Below are 18,256 nucleotides of genomic sequence, written 5' to 3'. Positions count from 1 at the left end.
TTTTGGAATCCTTTCGGGATCCCGTCAGGGTCATTTCGGGGCTTTTTCGGGATCATTTAAGGATGGCTTTCAGGATTCGTCCGGGAACCCGTCAGGGTAATTTCTGGACTTTTCCGAGACTATTTCGGGATCATTTTGGGACCTTCCCAAGATCATTTCTGGATGGATTTCGGGATTTGTCCGGGATGCCCTCAGGGACATTTTGGGACTATTAGGTGAGCATTTGAGGACCGTTCCGGCATCACTTCTGGATGGTTTTCGGTATCCGTTCAGATTCCCGTCGGAATAATTGCGGGACTTTTTCGGGATCATTGGGGTCCCTTCCAAAATCATTTCTGGATGGTTTTTGGGATTCGTCCGGCATCCCGTCGGGGTCATTTCGGAACTTTTTCTCGACTAATACGGGATCATTTGCGAGCCCTTTCGGTATCATTTCTGGATAGTTGTCGGGATCCGTTCGGGATCCCGTCAGGGTCTTTTCGGAACTACTGGGAGATCATTTGAGGACCTTTCCGGCATCATTTCTGGTTAGTTTTCGGGATCCTTTCCGGGTCCCATCAGGGTCATTTCGGGACTTTTTCGGCATCATTTAAGATTGGTTTTCAGGATTCGTCCGGTATCCGTCAGGGTAATTTCTGGACTTTTCCCAGACTATTTCGGGATAATTTTGGGACCCTCCCAAGATCATTTCTGGATGGATTTCGAGATCTGCCGGGATGCCGTCAGGGTCATTTTGGGACTATTAGGTGATCATTTGAGGACCTTTTCGGCATCACTTCTGGATGGTTTTCGGTATCCGCTCAGGATCCCGTCGGAATTATTGCGGGACTTTTTCGGGATCATTTGGTGTCCCTTCCGGCATCATTTCTGGCTGGTTTTTGGGATTCGTCCGGCATCCCGTCGGGTTCATTTCGGGACTTTTTCTCGACTAATACGGGATCATTTGCGGGCCCTTTCGGCATCATTTCTAGATAGTTGTCGGGATCCGTTCGGGATCCCGTCAGGGTCTTTTCGGAACTATTAGGTGATCATTTGAGGACATTTCCGGCATCATTTCTGGATAGTTTTCGGGATCCTTTCGGGGTCCAGTCAGGGTCATTTCGGGACTTTTTCGGGATCATTTAGAGATGTCTTTCAGGATTCGTCCGGGAACCCGTCGGGGTAATTTCTGAACTTTTCCGAGACTATTTCGGGATAATTTTGGGACCTTCTCAAGATCATTTCTGGATGGATTTTGGGATCAGTCCGGGATGCCGTCAGGGTCATTTTGGTATTAGGTGATCATTTGAGGACCTTTACGGCATCACTTCTGGATGGTTATCGGTATCCGATCAGGATCCCCTCGAAATCATTGCGGGACTTTTTCGGGATCATTTGGGGTCCCTCCAAAGATCATTTCTGGATGGATATCGGGATCTGTCCGGGATCCCGTCAGGGTCATTTAGGGGTGCGTTCGAGATCCCGTCAGGGTCATTTCGGGACTTCTTCGGGAATATATCGGGATCATTTCTGGATGGTTTATGGGATCCGTCCATGACCCCTTAAGGGTCATTTCGGGACTATTAGGTGATCATTTGAGGACCTTTCCGGCGTCACTTCTGGATGATTTTCGGTATCCGTTCGGGATCCCATCGAAATCAATGCGGGACTTTTACGGAATCATTTGGGATTCCTTCCGGCATCATTTCTGGATGGTTTTCGGGATTTGTCCGGGATCCCGTCGGGGTTATTTCGGGACCTTTTCGGGGCTAATACGGGATCATTTGGGGATCCTCTAGGGGTCGTTTCGTGACTTTTTCTGTATTATTTCGGGATCATTTTGGGACCCTTTCGGCATAATTTCTTGATGGTTTGCCGGATCCATCAGGGTCATTTCGGGACCATTTTGGGATCATTTGGGGACCCTTCCGAGATCATTTCTGGATCCGTCCGGGATGCCGTAGGAGCCATTTCGGGATTTTTTGTTACTTTTCCGGGATAGTTTTTGCACCCTTCCGGGATCATTTCTGGATCTGTGCGGGACCTCATCTGGGTCAATTCCGGACTATTTCGGGATCATTTTGGAATCCTTCCGGAATCATTTCTGTATGGTTTTCGCGATCCATCGTGGATCCCCTCGGAGCCATTTCGGAACTTTTTCTGGAGTTAGTCGGGATAATTTAGGGACCCTTCCTGGATATTTTCTGGATGGTTTCTGAGATCCGTCCGGGAGCCCGTCAGGGTAATTTCGGAAGTTTTTCGGGACTATTTCGGGATCAATTTGGTACCCTTCAGGCATCATTTCTGTGTGGTTATCTGGATAAGTCTTGAATCGTGTCGTTGTCATTTCGGGTTTTTTTGGGACTACTTCGGGAACTTTTGGAAACACTTCCGGGGCGTTTCTGGATGGTTTTCGGGATCCGTCCGCGATAGCGTCGGGGTCATTTCGTGGCTTTTTCTGGATAATTTCGTTATCATTTTGGGATCCTATCAGGTTATCAGCTCATAAAGTTCTTTTTTTTACTCAATTACAAAAATAAAATGCATTAGACAGAAAAAAATTTTAAACAGATAACTTTATAAGCAGGCTAACGTGAATAGCCCACATATTTCATTTCCTCCTTGCGGACGGGGCCGCGGGTAAAGGCTAGTATATTATAAATGGCAAAGTTTGGATGTGAAGATGTTTGGATGTTTGGATGTTTGGATGTTTGGATGTTTGTCCAGACGTTTGTCTTTGTGACTCAATCACGCAAGAACGGCTGAACCGATTTGGATGAAATTTTGCACACATATAGCCAATAGTCTAGAAGGATCTACTAACTATATATTTTTGAAAAGGGGCGTGGTCCCCGCCCCCTAGGAACAGTTATAATTTAATTATTATATTTTTTCGTCTTTGCGACTGAATCACGCCAGAATGGCTAGACGGATTTTGATGAAATTTGGGACACAGACAGTAGTCTACTAGCGAAATTTTTTTCGAACATGGAAAGAGGGGTGGGGGTCCCACGACCCCTTCGAGAAATTATTTTTCAATAATTTTTACACATTATAACTTTACGTATACTGGCCTTCACCAATATCACAGGCTCAAGGGGTCAAATAAGTCGAGGGCTTACAAAGTAAGCAGTGATACCTTCCGCCCGCCCCCCTTTATCTCCCCCTCTGGTGCAAAATCTATAAATTGTTATAACTCAATATAAATTTTCTCCTAAATCAATAGTTTTTGGTATCTGGTACATACAGAACGAGATCTAGACAATTTTGGAGGAACGATCAGTGGTCCTCTCCTCTACTCCCGCCATCCTCCCTCCATCAATTGTTTTTATTAGCACGCTTTTATTAGCTTTACCTGTATGTTTCTATGTAACTTTTTATTCGCTCCAATGCGCCTGCTGCCTTATTAACATGGTTTTATAATTAGCTTCACCTTATTTGTAATCCCCTAAGGGTCATATCGAGACCCTCCGGGATCATTTCTGGATGGTTTTCGGGATCGGTCCGGGATTACGCCGGGGTAATTTCGGGACTTTTTCGGGACTATTTCGGGATCATTTGGGGACCCTTCCGGGATCATTTCTGTATAGTTTTCGGGATCCGTCCGGGATCCCGTCGGGGTTATTTTGGGACATTTTCGGGACTATTCCGGAATCATTTCGGGACTATTTCGCGATCATTTGGGGACCCTTCCGGCATCATTTCTGAATGGTTTTCGGGATCCGTCCGGGATCCCGTCGGGGTACTTTCGGGATCATTTGCGTACCTTCGAGAGATAAATTCTTGATGGTTTCCGGGATCATTACGGGACTTTTTCGGGGTCAGTTTGGGTCCTTTCCGTAATCATTCCTGGATGGTTTTAGGGATCCGTCCGGGATCCCGTCGGGACCATTTCGGGGCTATTTCGGGATCATTAGGGGTATCTTCCGGCATCATTTCTGCATGGTTTTCGAGATCCGTCCGCGATCCCGTCAGGGTCATTTCGGGACTATATCGGGATAATTTGGGGTACCTGCCTGCATCATTTCTGGATGGTTTTCGGTATCCGTCCGGGATCCCGTCGGTGTCATTTCGGGACCATTTGGGGTCCATTCCGGCATCATTTCTGGATGGTTTTCGGGATCCGTCCGGGATCCTGTCGGGGTCATTTTGGGACTTTTGCGGGATCATTTGGGATCTCTTCCGGCATCATTTCTGGATGGTTTTCGGGATCCATCCGGGATCCCGTCGGGGTCATTTCGGAACTTTTTCTCGACTAATACAGGATCATTTGGGGAACCTTTCGGCATCATTTCTGGATGGTTTACGGGATCCGTCCGGGATCCCGTCGGCGTCATTTTGGGACTTTTGCGGGATCATTTCGGGTCTCTTCCGGCATCATTTCTGGATGGTTTACGGGATCCGTCCGGGATCCTGTCGGGGTCATTTTGAGACTTTTGCGGGATCATTTGGGGTCTCCTCCGGCATCATTTCTGGATGGTTTACGGGATCCGTCCGGGATCCTGTCGGGGTCATTTTGGGACTTTTGCGGGATCATTTGGGATCTCTTCCGGCATCATTTCTGGATGGTTTACCGGATCCGTCCGGGATCCTGCCGGGGTCATTTTGGGACTTTTGCGGGATAATTTGGGGTCTCTTCCGGCATCATTTCTGGATGGTTTACGGGATCCGTCCGGGACCCTGTCGGGGTCATTTTGGGACTTTAGCGGGATCATTTGGGGTCTCCTCCGGCATCATTTCTGGATGGTTTACGGGATCCGTCCGGGATCCTGTCGGGGTCATTTTGGGACTTTTGCGGGATCATTTGGGGTCTCTCCCGGCATCATTTCTGGATGGTTTTCGGGATCCGTCCGGGATCCTGTCGGGGTCATTTTGGGACTTTTGCGGGATCATTTGGGGTCTCTTCCGGCATCATTTCTGGATGGTTTACGGGATCCGTCCGGGACCCTGTCGGGGTCAATTTGGGACTTTAGCGGGATCATTTGGGGTCTCCTCCGGCATCATTTCTGGATGGTTTTCGGGAACCGTCCGGGATCCCGTCGATGTCATTTCGGGACTATTTCGGCATCATTTGGGGTACCTTCCGCTATCAATTCTAGATGGTTTTCGGGCTCCGTCCGGGATCCCGTCGGAGTCATTTCGGAATTTTTTCTCGACTAATACAGGATCATTTGGGGACCCTATCGGCATCATTTCTGGATGGTTTTCGGAATCCGTCCGCGATCCCGTCAGGGTCATTTCGGGACTATTTCGGGATAATTTGGGGTACCTGCCGGCATCGTTTCTGGATGGTTTTCGGTATCCGTCCGGGATCCCGTCGGTGTCATTTCGGGACCATTTGGGGTCCATTCCGGCATCATTTCTGGAAGGTTTTCGGGATCCGTCCGGGATCCTGTCGGGGTCATTTTGGGACTTTTGCGGGATCATTTGGGGTCTCTTCCGGCATCATTTCTGGATGGTTTTCGGGATCCGTCCTTGATCCTGTCGGGGTCATTTTTGGACTTTTGCGAGATCATTTGGGGTCTCTTCCGGCATCATTTCTGGATGGTTTACAGGATCCGTCCGGGATCCTGTCGGGGTCATTTTGAGACTTTTGCGGGATCATTTGGGGTCTCTTCCGGCATCATTTCTGTACGGTTTTCGGGATCCGTCCGGGATCCTGTCGGGGTCATTTTGGGACTTTTGCGGGATCATTTGGGGTCTCTTCCGGCATCATTTCTGGATGGTTTACGGGATCCGTCCGGGATCCTGTCGGGGTCATTTTGGGCCTTTTGCGGGATCATTTGGGTTCTCTTCCGGCATCATTTCTGGATGGTTTACGGGATCCGTCCGGGATCCTGTCGGGTCATTTTGGGACTTTTGCGGGATCATTTGGGGTCTCTCCCGGCATCATTTCTGGATGGTTTTCGGGATCCGTTCGGGATCCTGTCGGGGTCATTTTGGGACTTTTGCGGGATCATTTGGGGTCTCTTCCGGCATCATTTCTGGATGGTTTACGAGATCCGTCCGGGATCCTGTCGGGGTCATTTTGGGACTTTTGCGAGATCATTTGGGGTCTCTTCCGGCATCATTTCTGGATGGTTTACGGGATCCGTCCGGGACCCTGTCGGGGTCATTTTGGGACTTTAGCGGGATCATTTGGGGTCTCCTCCGGCATCATTTCTGGATGGTTTTCGTGATCCGTCCGGGATCCTGTCGGGTCATTTTGGGACCTTTGCGGGATCATTTGGGGTCTCTTCCGGCATCATTTCTAGATGGTTTTCGGGATCCGTCCGGGATACCGTCGATGTCATTTCGGGACTATTTCGGCATCATTTGGGGTACCTTCCGGTATCAATTCTAGATGGTTTTAGGGATCCGTCCGGGATCCCGTCGGAGTCATTTCGGAACTTTTTCTCGACTAATACAGGATAATTTGGGGACCCTTTCGGCATCATTTCTGGATAGTTTTAGGGATCCGTTCGGGATCCCGACGGGGTCATATCGGGACCATTTGGGGTACCTACCGGCATCATTTCTGGATGGTTTACGGGATCCATCCGGGACCCTGTCGGGGTCATTTTGGGACTTTAGCGGGATCATTTGGGGTCTCCTCCGGCATCATTTCTGGATGGTTTCCGGATCCATCCGGGATTCCGTCGGCGTAATTTCGGGACTATTAGGGGGTTATTTGGGGACCTTTCCGGCATCATTTCTGGATAGTTTTAGGGATCCGTTCGGGATCCCGACGGGGTCATATCGGGACCATTTGGGGTACCTACCGGCATCATTTCTGGTTGGTTTTCAGGATCCGTCCGGGATCCCGTCGGGATAATTTCGGGACTATTTCGGGATCATTTGGGTACCTACCTTCATCATTTCTGGATGATTTTCGGGATCCGTACGGGATCCCGTCGGGGTCATTTCAGGACTTTTTCGGGATCCGCCCGTGATCCCGGCGGGGTCGTTTCGGGACTATTTCGGGATCATTTGGGGTACCTAGATGGACAGTTTTCGGGATTCGTCCGGGATCCCGTCTGGATCATTTCAGGACTTATTCGGGATCATTTGGGGTATCTTCCGGCCACTTTTCTAGATGGTTTTCGGTATCCGTCCGGCATACCGTCAGGGTAATTTCGGGACTATTTGGGGATAACTTGCGAACCTTTCCGGTATCATTTCTGGATAGTTTCCGGGATCCTTCGGGGATCCCGTCAGGGTCATTTCGGAACCCGCGACTAATGCGTGATCATTTGGGGACCCCTTCGCCATCATTTCCTGATGGTTTTCGTTATCCGTCCGGGATACCGTCAGGGTAATTTTGGGACTATTTGGGGATAACTTGGGAACCTTTCCGGCATCATTTCTGGATAGTTTCCGGGATCCGTCGGGAATCCCGTCAGGATCATTTCGGAACTATAAGGGGATCATTTCACCTTCCAGCATCATTTCTGTATACTTTTGGGGATCCGTCCGGGATCCCGACGGGGTCATTTCTGGCCTATTTCGGGATCATTTTGGGGTACCAACCGGCATCATTTCTGGATGATCCGGGATCCGTCCGGGATCCCATCGGGGGAAATTCGGGATCATTTGGGGTCCCTTCCGGCATCATTTCTGGATCGTTTTCGGGATCCGTCCGAGATCCCGTCGGTTTTATTTTTTTACTTTTTCGGGAAAATGTCAGGGAATTTCGAGACTGTTCTTGGATCATTTGGGGATCCTTCAGGGATAATTTCTGGATGGTTTTCGGGATCCCGTCGGGGTAATTTCGGGACTTTTTCACGACTATTTCGGGGTCAGTTGCCCTTAAAGATCATTTATGGGTGGTTTTCGGGATCCGTCCGGGATCCCGTCGGGGTTATTTCGCGCCTTTTCGGGACTATTTCGGGATCATTTTGGGACCCTTCCGGGATAATTTCTCTATGATTTTCGGGATCTGTTCGGGATCCCTTCGTAGTTTTTTTCGCGACTTTATCTGGGATAAATTGCGGACCCTTTAGAGATCAATTCTGGATGGTTTACGGTATCGGTCTGGGATCTCCTCAAGGTCATTTCGGGACTTTTTCGGGACTATTTCGGAATCATTTTGGGACCCCTCCGGCATAATTTCTGGGTGATTTTCGGGATCTGTCCGGGATCCCGACGGAGTTTTTTCGGGACTTTTTCCGGACTATTTCTGGATTATTGCGGACTTTTCAGAGCTCAGTTCTGGATGATTTTCGGGATCTGTCCGGGATCCCGTCGGAGTTATTTCGGGGTAATTTTGTGACCCTTCCAGGATAATTTCTTCATGATTTTCGGGATGGGTCTGAGTTTTTCGTGACTTTCGGGACTATTTCGGGATCATTTGCGGAACCTTCAGAGATCAATTCTGGATGGTTTGTGGACTTTTCCGGGATCATTTGGGGATCCCTCCAGAGTCATTTCTGGATGGTTTTCGGGATCCCGTCAGGGTCATTTCGGGCCTTTTTCGTGACTACTATTTCGGAATCATTTTGGGACTCTTCCGGGATAATTTCTGGGCGATTTTCGGGATTTGTCCGGGATCCCGTCAGAGTTTTTTCGGGACTTTTTCGGACTATATCGGGATCATTTGCGGACCGTTCAGGAATCAAATCTGGATGGTTTTCGGGATCCGTCCGGGATCCCGTCAGGGTCATTTCGGGACTTTTCGTGACTACTTCGGGATTATTTTGGGACCCTTCCGGCATCATTTCTGGATAGTTTTCGAGATTTGTCCAGGATCCCGTCGGCATCATTTCGTGACTATTTGGTGTCATTTAGGGACACTTCCGGGATCATTTTAGGTCTCTTCGAAACCGGTAATTCAGCACACATGGCCGTGGATTTACCGCAAATTATTCGTAATTAAAATTCGGTATGTTTTATCTTTAATATATCACAGCTTTTTCGTTCTATTTTTAAATGAATCCTGTACGAACTATTACAACTATAATTGAAATTTTTGTAATATTTTAACCAACTAAATACCCGAAAAAGCAACACTGCTTTCATTTAAAAACTTCTTTTTGGTTTTAGTTAATTGTAGTTTCACTCCTTTGTTCTATGAGTAGTAATTCTTTCACCCCTGTCATATCAATTAATTTAACTTAGAAACAAAATGTATTTTTTTTAATTCGAAAAAAGTGTATTGTACTATTCATGTACGCGTGCCCATCAGCTCAGTTAGTTCTTTTTTTTTACTGTATTAAAAAATAAAATACATTGACAGAAAAAATTTTTAAACAGACAACTTGATAAGCAGGCTAACGTGAATAGCACATATATTTTATTTTCTCCTTGCGGACGGGGCCGCGGGTAAAGGCTAGTGCAGTTATAAAATGTTTTATATGCAAAAAAGTATGCGTGAAATTAAAAACTACATACTTGTAATTATTTTTTTCCAGTGCCGTCAGTAGGTTATGGAGATTTTTATTTTCATGTAGTGCGTAAAAGCATTTCAGCTTAAAGTACGACATTTATCCTTAAAGCATCCATTTAAATGACAATAAAGTTGACATCGTACCCTTGGTGGGTGTTTTGTTGCAAGTTTAATGGTTTCGAAACAAAAATTATAAAAAAGGAAGTAGTCAGCACTATATTAGTGCAAAGAAATGGCAATGAAATGAAAAATGATGCATTCAAGTGAAAATTATAACTAATCTATATATATAAGTTAAGCTGTTTACATATATGACTCGTGGAAACACGGGGTTGAGGGGAATATTCTGCGGCGAATATATTCAACCGTTTCAAAACAATGCGATATTTCGAATACTAAGATATTTTAATTTTGCGTGATAATAAATATCAACTGCTTTTTAAATATTTAAGAAAAAAATTGTTGATTTTTACATCTTTGTTGATTATTTAGTTAGATTTATATGACGTAATAACTAGCAAACAAAGAAAAAAATAATTAAAATAAAAGTAAAAGAAATTAAATTAAAGTAATTTATATTAAATTTAATTAAATTAAATTAAAAAAATTTTAAAAATTAAATAAAACAATATAAAATAAAATAAAATAATATAAAATAAAATAAAATGAAAAAGTGGCCAACTCTACAAATGCATACAAAAATGTCAAAAAGCCAGTTCCTAAAAATTCTAGAGTTCTGTTTGAGGGATAACAATTACTTTGTATACGATCGAACTTATTACCAACAAACTTATGTTATGCCCATGGGCATTCCTTTATCGTCAACTATAATATTAGATAAGATTATTGACGACAGCATCTCCGAGCTGAGACTTAAAGATATTAATATCAAATACATAACCAAATATGTAGATGATATGTTCGCCATAGTCAAGAGTAAAGACGCGGAAGAAATCCTCAAGACATTCAATGGACAGCATACAAAAATACAATTCACCCTTGAAAAGGAAAAAGCGAACAAATTATCATTCCTCGACGTAGAGATTCACAATATGGACAATAAGGTAAAAACTAATTGGTACAAGAAAGCCGCGGGCATCATCCAGGATGATACATTACCAATCCAATCACCCATGGACTCAGAAGAAGAACACGGTCATCAACTTTATAAACAAAATTTACTCCCTGAGTGATCAGGAGTTCATAGAAGATAGCAAGCGAAAAATCCAAAATATATTACAAAAAAATTGGTATCCAAATAACATAATAGATACACTAACAACGACAGCAAGAAGTAAAACCAACCAAAACAAGTAAGGAAGGCTAAGTTCGGGTGCAACCGAACATTACATACTCAGTTGAGAGCTATGGATACAAAATAAGGGAAATCACCATGTAGGAAAATGGACCTAGGGTAACCCTGGAATGTGGTTGTATGACATGTGTATCAAATGGAAGGTATTAAAGAGTATTTTAAGAGAGAGTAGGCCATAGTTCTATTGATGGACGCCATTTAGGGATATCGCCATAAAGGTGGACCAGGGCTGACTCTAGAATTTGTTTGTACGATATGGGTATCAAATGAAAGGTGTTACTGAGCATTTTAAGAGGGAGTGGGCCTTAGGTCTATCGGTGGACGCCTTTTCGAGATATCGCCATTAAGGTGGACTAGGGGTGACTCTAGAATGTGTTTGTACGATATGGGTATCAAATGAAAGGTGGTAATGAGTATTTTAAAAGGGAATGGGCTTTAGTTCTATAGGTGAACGCCTTTTCGAGAAATCGCCATAAAGGTGGACCAGGGGTGACTCTAGAATATGTTTGTACGATATGGGTATCGAATGAAAGCTGTTAATGAGTATTTTGAAAAGGAGTGATCCTTAGTTCCATAGGTCGACGCCGTTTCGAGATATCGCCATATCAAACGAAAGGTGTTACTGAGCATTTTAAGAGGGAGTGGGCATGAGGTCTATAGGTGGACGCCTTTTCGAGATATCGTCATTAGGGTGGGCAGGGGTGACTCTAGAATGTGTTTGTACGATATGGGTATCAAACGAAAGGTGTTACTGAGCATTTTAAGAGGGAGTGGGCATTAGGTCTATAGGTGGACGCCTTTTCGAGAAATCGCCATTAGGGTGGGCCAGGGGTGACTCTAGAATGTTTGTACGATATGGGTATCAAACGAAAGGTGTTACTGAGCATTTTAAGAGGGAGTGGGCATTAGGTCTATAGGTGGACGCCTTTTCGAGATATCGCCATTAGGGTGGGCCAGAGGTGACTCTAGAATGTGTTTGTAGGATATGGGTATCAAATGAAAGGTGGTAATGAGTATTTTAAAAGGGAGTAATCCTTAGTTCAATAGGTGGTCGCCTTTTCGAGATATCGCCATAAAGGTGGACCAAGGGTGACTCTAGAATGTTTGTACGATATGGGTATGAAACGAAAGGTGTTACTGAGCATTTTAAGAGGGAGTGGACATTAGGTCTATAGGTGGACGCCTTTTCGAGATATCGCCATTAAGGTGGGCCAGGGGTGACTCTAGAATGTTTGTACGATATGGGTATGAAACGAAAGGTGTTACTGAGCATTTTAAGAGGGAGTGGACATTAGGTCTATAGGTGGACGCCTTTTCGAGATATCGCCATTAGGGTGGGCCAGGGGTAACTCTAGAATGTTTGTACGATATGGGTATCAAACGAAAGGTGTTACTGAGCATTTTAAGAGGGAGTGGACATTAGGTCTATAGGTGGACGCCTTTTCGAGATACCGCCATTAGGGTGGGCCAGGGGTGACTCTAGAATGTTTGTACGATATGGGTATCAAACGAAAGGTGTTACTGAGCATTTTAATAGGGAGTGGGCATTAGGTCTATAGGTGGACGCCTTTTCGAGACATCGCTATTAGGGTGGGCCAGGGGTGACTCTAGAATGTTTGTACGATATGGGTATCAAACGAAAGGTGTTACTGAGCATTTTAATAGGGAGTGTGCATTTCGTCTATAGGTGGACGCCTTTTCGAGATATCGCCATTAGGGTGGGCCAGGGGTGACTCTAGAATGTGTTTGTACGATATGGATATCAAATTAGAGGTATTAATGAGGGTTTTAAAAGCGAGTGGCCCTTAGATGTATATGTGAAGGCGTTCTCGGGATATCGATCAAAATGTGGACCAGGTGATCCAGAAAATCATCTGTCGGGTACTGCTAATTTATTTATATATGGAATACCACTAACAGTATTCCTGCCAAGATTCCAAGGGCTGTTGATTTCGCCTTGTAGAACTTTTTCATTTTCTTCTACTTAATATGGTAGGTGTCACACCCATTTTACAAAGTTTTTTCCAAAGTTATATTTTGCGTCAATAAACCAATCCAGTTACAATGTTTCATCCCTTTTTTCGTATTTGGTATAGAATTATGGCATTTTTTTATTTTTCGTAATTTTCGATATCGATAAAGTGGGCGTGGTTATGGTCGGATTTCGGCCATTTTTTATATCGAGATAAAGTGAGTTCAGTTAAGTACGTGTGCTAAGTTTAGTAAAGATATATCGATTTTTGCTCAAGTTATTGTGTTAACGGCCGAGCGGAAGGACAGACGGTGGACTGTGTATAAAAACTGGGCGTGGCTTCAACCGATTTCGCCCTTTTTCACAGAAAACAGTTATCGTCCTAGGAGCCAAGCCTCTACCAAATTTCACAAGAATTGGTTAATTTTTGTTCGACTTATGGCATTAAAAGCATCCTAGACAAATTAAATGAAAAAGGGCGGAGCCACGCCCATTTTGAAATTTTCTTTTATTTTTGTATTTTGTTGCACCATATCATTACTGGAGTTGAATGTTGGCATAATTTACTTACAAGTTATCGTGTTAACGGACAGACGGACGGACGGACGGACGACTGTGTATAAAAACTGGGCGTGGCATCAACCGATTTCGCCGATTTTCACAGAAAACAGTTAACGTCGTAAAATCTACTCCCCTACCAAATTTCAAAAGGATTGGTTAATTTTTGTTCGACTTATGGCGTTAAAAGTATCCTAGACAAATTAAATGAAAAAGGGCGGAGCCACGCCCATTTTGAAATTTTCTTTTATTTTTGTATTTTGTTGCACCATATCATTACTGGAGTTGAATGTTGACAGAATTTACTTATATACTGTAAAGATATTAAATTTTTTGTAAAAATTTTACTTTAAAAAAAAATTTTTTTTAAAAGTGGGCGTGGTCCTTCCCCGATTTTGCTAATTTTTATTAAGCGTACATATAGTAATAGTAGTAACGTTCCTGACAAATTTCATCATGATATCTTCAGCGACTGCCAAATTACACCTTGCAAAAGTTTTAAATTACCTTCTTTTAAAAGTGGGCGGTGCCACGCCCATTGTCCAAAATTTTACTAATTTTCTATTCTGCGTCATAAGTTCAACTCATCTACCAAGTTTCGTCGCTTTATCGGTCTTTTGTAATGAATTATCGCACTTTTTCGGTTTTTCGAAATTTTCGATATCGAAAAAGTGGGCGTGGTTATAGTCCGATATCGTTCATTTTAAATAGCGATCTGAGATGAGTGCTCAGGAACCTACATACCAAATTTCATCAAGATACCTCAAAATTTACTCAAGTTATCGTGTTAACGGACGGACGGACGGACGGGCATGGCTCAATCAAATTTTTTTTCGTTCCTGATTATTTTGATATATGGAAGTCTATATCTATCTCGATTCCTTTATATATGTACAACCAACCGTTATCCAATCAAACTTAATATACTCTGTGAGCTCTGCTCAACTGAGTATAAAAATGGCAATGCACAAATAAACGAAAACAACAAGAAAACATATATTGGTGTTACCTATGTATATTCCAAATCTTACGGACAACAACACATTAACTAAAATTATAAAAATCAGCAACGTTAGCTATGCACACAAACCACATCACACAATACACGGCATATATACAAGAACAAAAGACAAAATACCAAAGGAAGAACTGCACAACGTAGTGTATGAAATCCAGTGCAATGGCAAAGAAGGGGAAAAGTGCAACAAAGTTTACATCGGCACAACAAAAAGATCATTAGGCACGCGAATATACGAACATAAACATGATGCGAAGAAGAACAAAAGCTCGACGGCTCTCGCGCAGCACTTAACAGAAAACAAACACACAGCAGACTTTGACAATACCAAAGTATTAGATGTGGAGAATAAATTGAGAAGAAGGATGACTTTAGAAGGCCTGCGAATACAACTTTAAACAGGACGTCGATAATATAAACTGCGCGTATTCGGCTTCGATCACATACAATGCGTGATGTTGACGTAGAGGACGTGCAAGTTGCTCAGTGTTTGAAAATGTATCTGTGTATTTATGTTTGCTATGTGCATACTTTTATGTTGTGATAAAAATATTATCACTCGAATTTTAAATGTTAAATATCGTAAGTGTTACATGCCTCAAGTCAATGAATATTGGTTGTAATTTATTGTTTTCATATTTAGAAATAAATTCCTGATGAAGACGCGAATAAGCGTCGAAACGCGTAGGATATAATAAATCCCTGTTTTATTTAAATCAACCGGCCGAAAAGCTCCAAAAATAGCAATAAAAATATAATTTTTCCTTGGCCCAACAAAAATACATAAAATAAAATAAAATGAAATAAACTAAAGCAAAATAATATAAAATTTAAATCAATTAAATTAAATTAAATTAGATTAAATCAAATTAAATTAAATCAAATAAGACAAAATTAAACCATATAAATTAAATTTAAACAAAATAAAATTAAATTAAATTAATTAATTAATTAAAATGGTTAGTTTAGGGTGGCTGCCCGAGGGCACACTTTAATTAAAATAATATAAAATAAAATGAAATAAAATAAAACAAAATAAAACTAAATTAAATTAAAATCGAAGTATGGACAGTGAATAAAGAAAAACATGCAAAGAAGGCAATTGGGATAAGGTTTACAACAACTAAGGATGACGTGGATGAATGCGTTTGTAACACTTCAACCATCGTAGGAGTGCGAGTTCAAATCCCACTCCCGTTTTTAGAAAATAAAATAATGTAAAAAAATTAAATAAAATTAAACTAAAAAGATAAAAATCAAATGAAAAAATAAAATAAAATAAAATAATATGAAATAAATTTAAATAAAATAATATAAAATGAAACAAAATAAAATAAAATGAAATAAAATTAGATTAAAATAAATATAAAATAAAATAAAATAAAATAAAATAAAATAAATTAAATTAAAATAAATTAAATAAAATAAAATAAACTAAAATAAAATAAAACAAAATGAAATAAAATAGAACATAAAATATACTTCGAAAATAAAATAAAATAGAATTCAGCTAAATTATATTAAAATTAAATAAAAAAAGATCAATTTTTATCGACGAATTTTCCGTTTGTTATCGAAAATTGTGAATTTATCATCGAGTAATTCTCGATAAGTTATCAATATGTTATCGATTTGTTATCTGATTACTATCAATTCATTATGGTAATTTTATCGAAAATTTATCGATTTGCTATGAAAAGATAATCGTTTACTTACGGAAAGCTATCGATATATTATAAAAAGGGTATCAGTTTATTTTTGAAAACTTAAAGATTTGTTATCGGAGTAAAACCAATTTGTTAACGGCGTGTTATTAAAAAGTTATCGATTTCACTATCAAAATTGTATTGATTTGTTATCAAAAATTATTGATTTCTTATCGGAGTATTGCCAGTTTGTTGTCGGCATGTTAAAGATTTGTTAACGACGACTCATCGGCTTGCTATTATACAGATACCTATAAAACTTTAATATGAAATCGATGACAAATGTGTACCCCTATTATGGTAAGCCGATAAAAAAAGCTGATGACTCAATAAGAAGCCTTTTACAAACCGATAATCAGCCGATTATAAAACCATGTGGATTGTTACCACTAAGAAACCGACGAAGCTCTTCTTAAAAATCTCTATTTGTGTCTGGTAAATTTACCTCTGTTGTGGGTGATTTCAATCCCTGGGCGAGCTCTAGTTAACGTGAAAAATTTTTTTCACAGATATACATCTGTATGTTCAGGCCTGACGAGGGGGGAGGGGGAATTGGGGGATTCCCCCCGGACCCGGGGTTTCTCAGGGGGCCCGAGACATTTTTTTTAATTCAGGAGAGTCTTTAGATGTTTCATGTGCAAATGTATGTTTACATGAATCCGAAGTCGTAAAGTTTTCGTGGTGACACTGATGAAGGTTCATCTACAAAAAGTCTTCCAACAACACCACTAACTCTGTATCAAATTCCAGATTATTTAAACGACTTCGATATCGGTACCGTGAATAATGAGTTTTTGCGATCTGAAGAAGTCAACGAAATAATTCGTCGAGGTCATCAAAAGTGTCCTGTTATTTTTCCACGTGATTGTCATGACGAGACATACCTCGTTGTTAAACAGAATCTTGCCAAATGGAGAGAAAGTGGAGAAAGGTAGAAATTTTATATAGAATTTTGGACACTATTTTATCTTTGGGTGAAAAAGGCCCAGTTTTCAGAGGCGAAAGTATACATATATCTTGGTGAACGAAACAATGGAAATTTTTTGGGCATCTAAGATCTCATAAGCCATTATGATCCGATACTTAGAGATCATTTTGAGAAAGTTAGGATTTCACAACAGCAGCACAAACGTTTACAAGTTCACTATCTTTACCCAGACATTCAGAGCGAGTTTATAGAAATTTGCGGAAAGCATGTGAGGGAAACTATATTAAATCAAGGCAAGAAAGCCAAGTATTTTGCTATTATTGTTGATGCTATGCCTGATGCTATTCACGTTGACTACGTTCATTTTGCGCTAACTCTATTTCAATTCGAAAGCAACAAATTTTACAATTCAAGAACGGTTTTTGGCTTTCGTGAATTGTAACCAGAATACTGGTCAGAAAATCGCTGATCTATTTTGCCATACTCTAGGTAAACATGAAATCCCATTAAAAGATTGTCGTGCACAAGGGTACGATAACGGCGCCAATATGAAAGGAGCTTACAACGGAGCATTACGTCACATTCTCGACAAAAACTCGAATGCTGATTACTAGCCTTGTGCAACCCACAGTCTCAATTTATGTGGTGTTGATGCTGCAGAATGTTGTACGGCTGCAATTACTTTCTTCGGAGTTGTACATAAATGTTTTACTATTTTCAACAATAGTCCACAACGATGGGACATCCTCAAAAAAAATGTACCGAGCTCTCTTCATAGTCTTTCAGACAAAAACCAAATTTGACTGCGCAAGCATACGGAGATGTTACCGGCATTCTCAAGTACATCAACAAGTTCGAATGCATCTTGCAGTCCTCAATTTGATTGAAAATACTGACTACCGTTAATGAAAGAAACGTGGTCCTCCAAGCTGGAGACGCCACCATAGATGTTGAGGTCCGACATCTAGATGCCTTATTAGCTGATTTGAAGTTGATCAGGAACCAATGGGAAACAATTTAAACGAATGCAAAACAGTTGCTCTTCAATTGAACATCTCGCCAAAGTTCCCGGATATTCAAAAGAGAAAACCCAAAAGACGTTTTTAAGATAATGGAAATGAGTTGATTACGGATGATGCAGAGTCTGATTTTAAAAACAATACATTCCTTGTGATCGCTGATTCGGTAATCACTGGCATTACTGAACGATTTGCAGCTATGAGAAATTTGAGCGAGACGTTCTCCTTTTTGTGGCAATTTGAAGACATGGATGAAACTACAGTTCGTGCGAGCTCAGCAAAATTTGTCGAAAAATACAAGTCGCACATTTCTCAAAGCTTAGAATGTGAAATAATTCACTTGAAACACATTTACGAAGAAAATTTTGATAAAAGTCTGTCACCATTGGAATTGCTA

At 41.6% G+C, this 18,256-nt stretch overlaps 1 protein-coding gene across 8 annotated transcripts in view; it reads left to right on the top strand.

Annotated features, from left to right (window-relative positions):
- Positions 1 to 18,256, top strand: part of LOC137240740 (ras-related and estrogen-regulated growth inhibitor-like protein) — a 227,772-nt gene that overhangs the window by 202,090 nt on the left and 7,426 nt on the right. The window contains exon 1 of one of the 8 annotated variants that reach the window (XM_067767383.1): positions 14,177 to 14,788. The exons of the other annotated variants lie outside the window; for them this stretch is intronic. The gene's annotated coding sequence lies outside the window, so the exon portion shown is untranslated. Of the gene's footprint in view, positions 1 to 14,176; positions 14,789 to 18,256 lie in introns of those variants that run through there. 8 annotated transcript variants of the gene reach the window in all.

Source organism: Eurosta solidaginis, chromosome 2 (genome assembly GCF_040869045.1).
Source record: "Eurosta solidaginis isolate ZX-2024a chromosome 2, ASM4086904v1, whole genome shotgun sequence".
NCBI lineage: Eukaryota > Metazoa > Arthropoda > Insecta > Diptera > Tephritidae > Eurosta > Eurosta solidaginis.
This window is presented reverse-complemented; position numbering and strand designations above follow the sequence as displayed.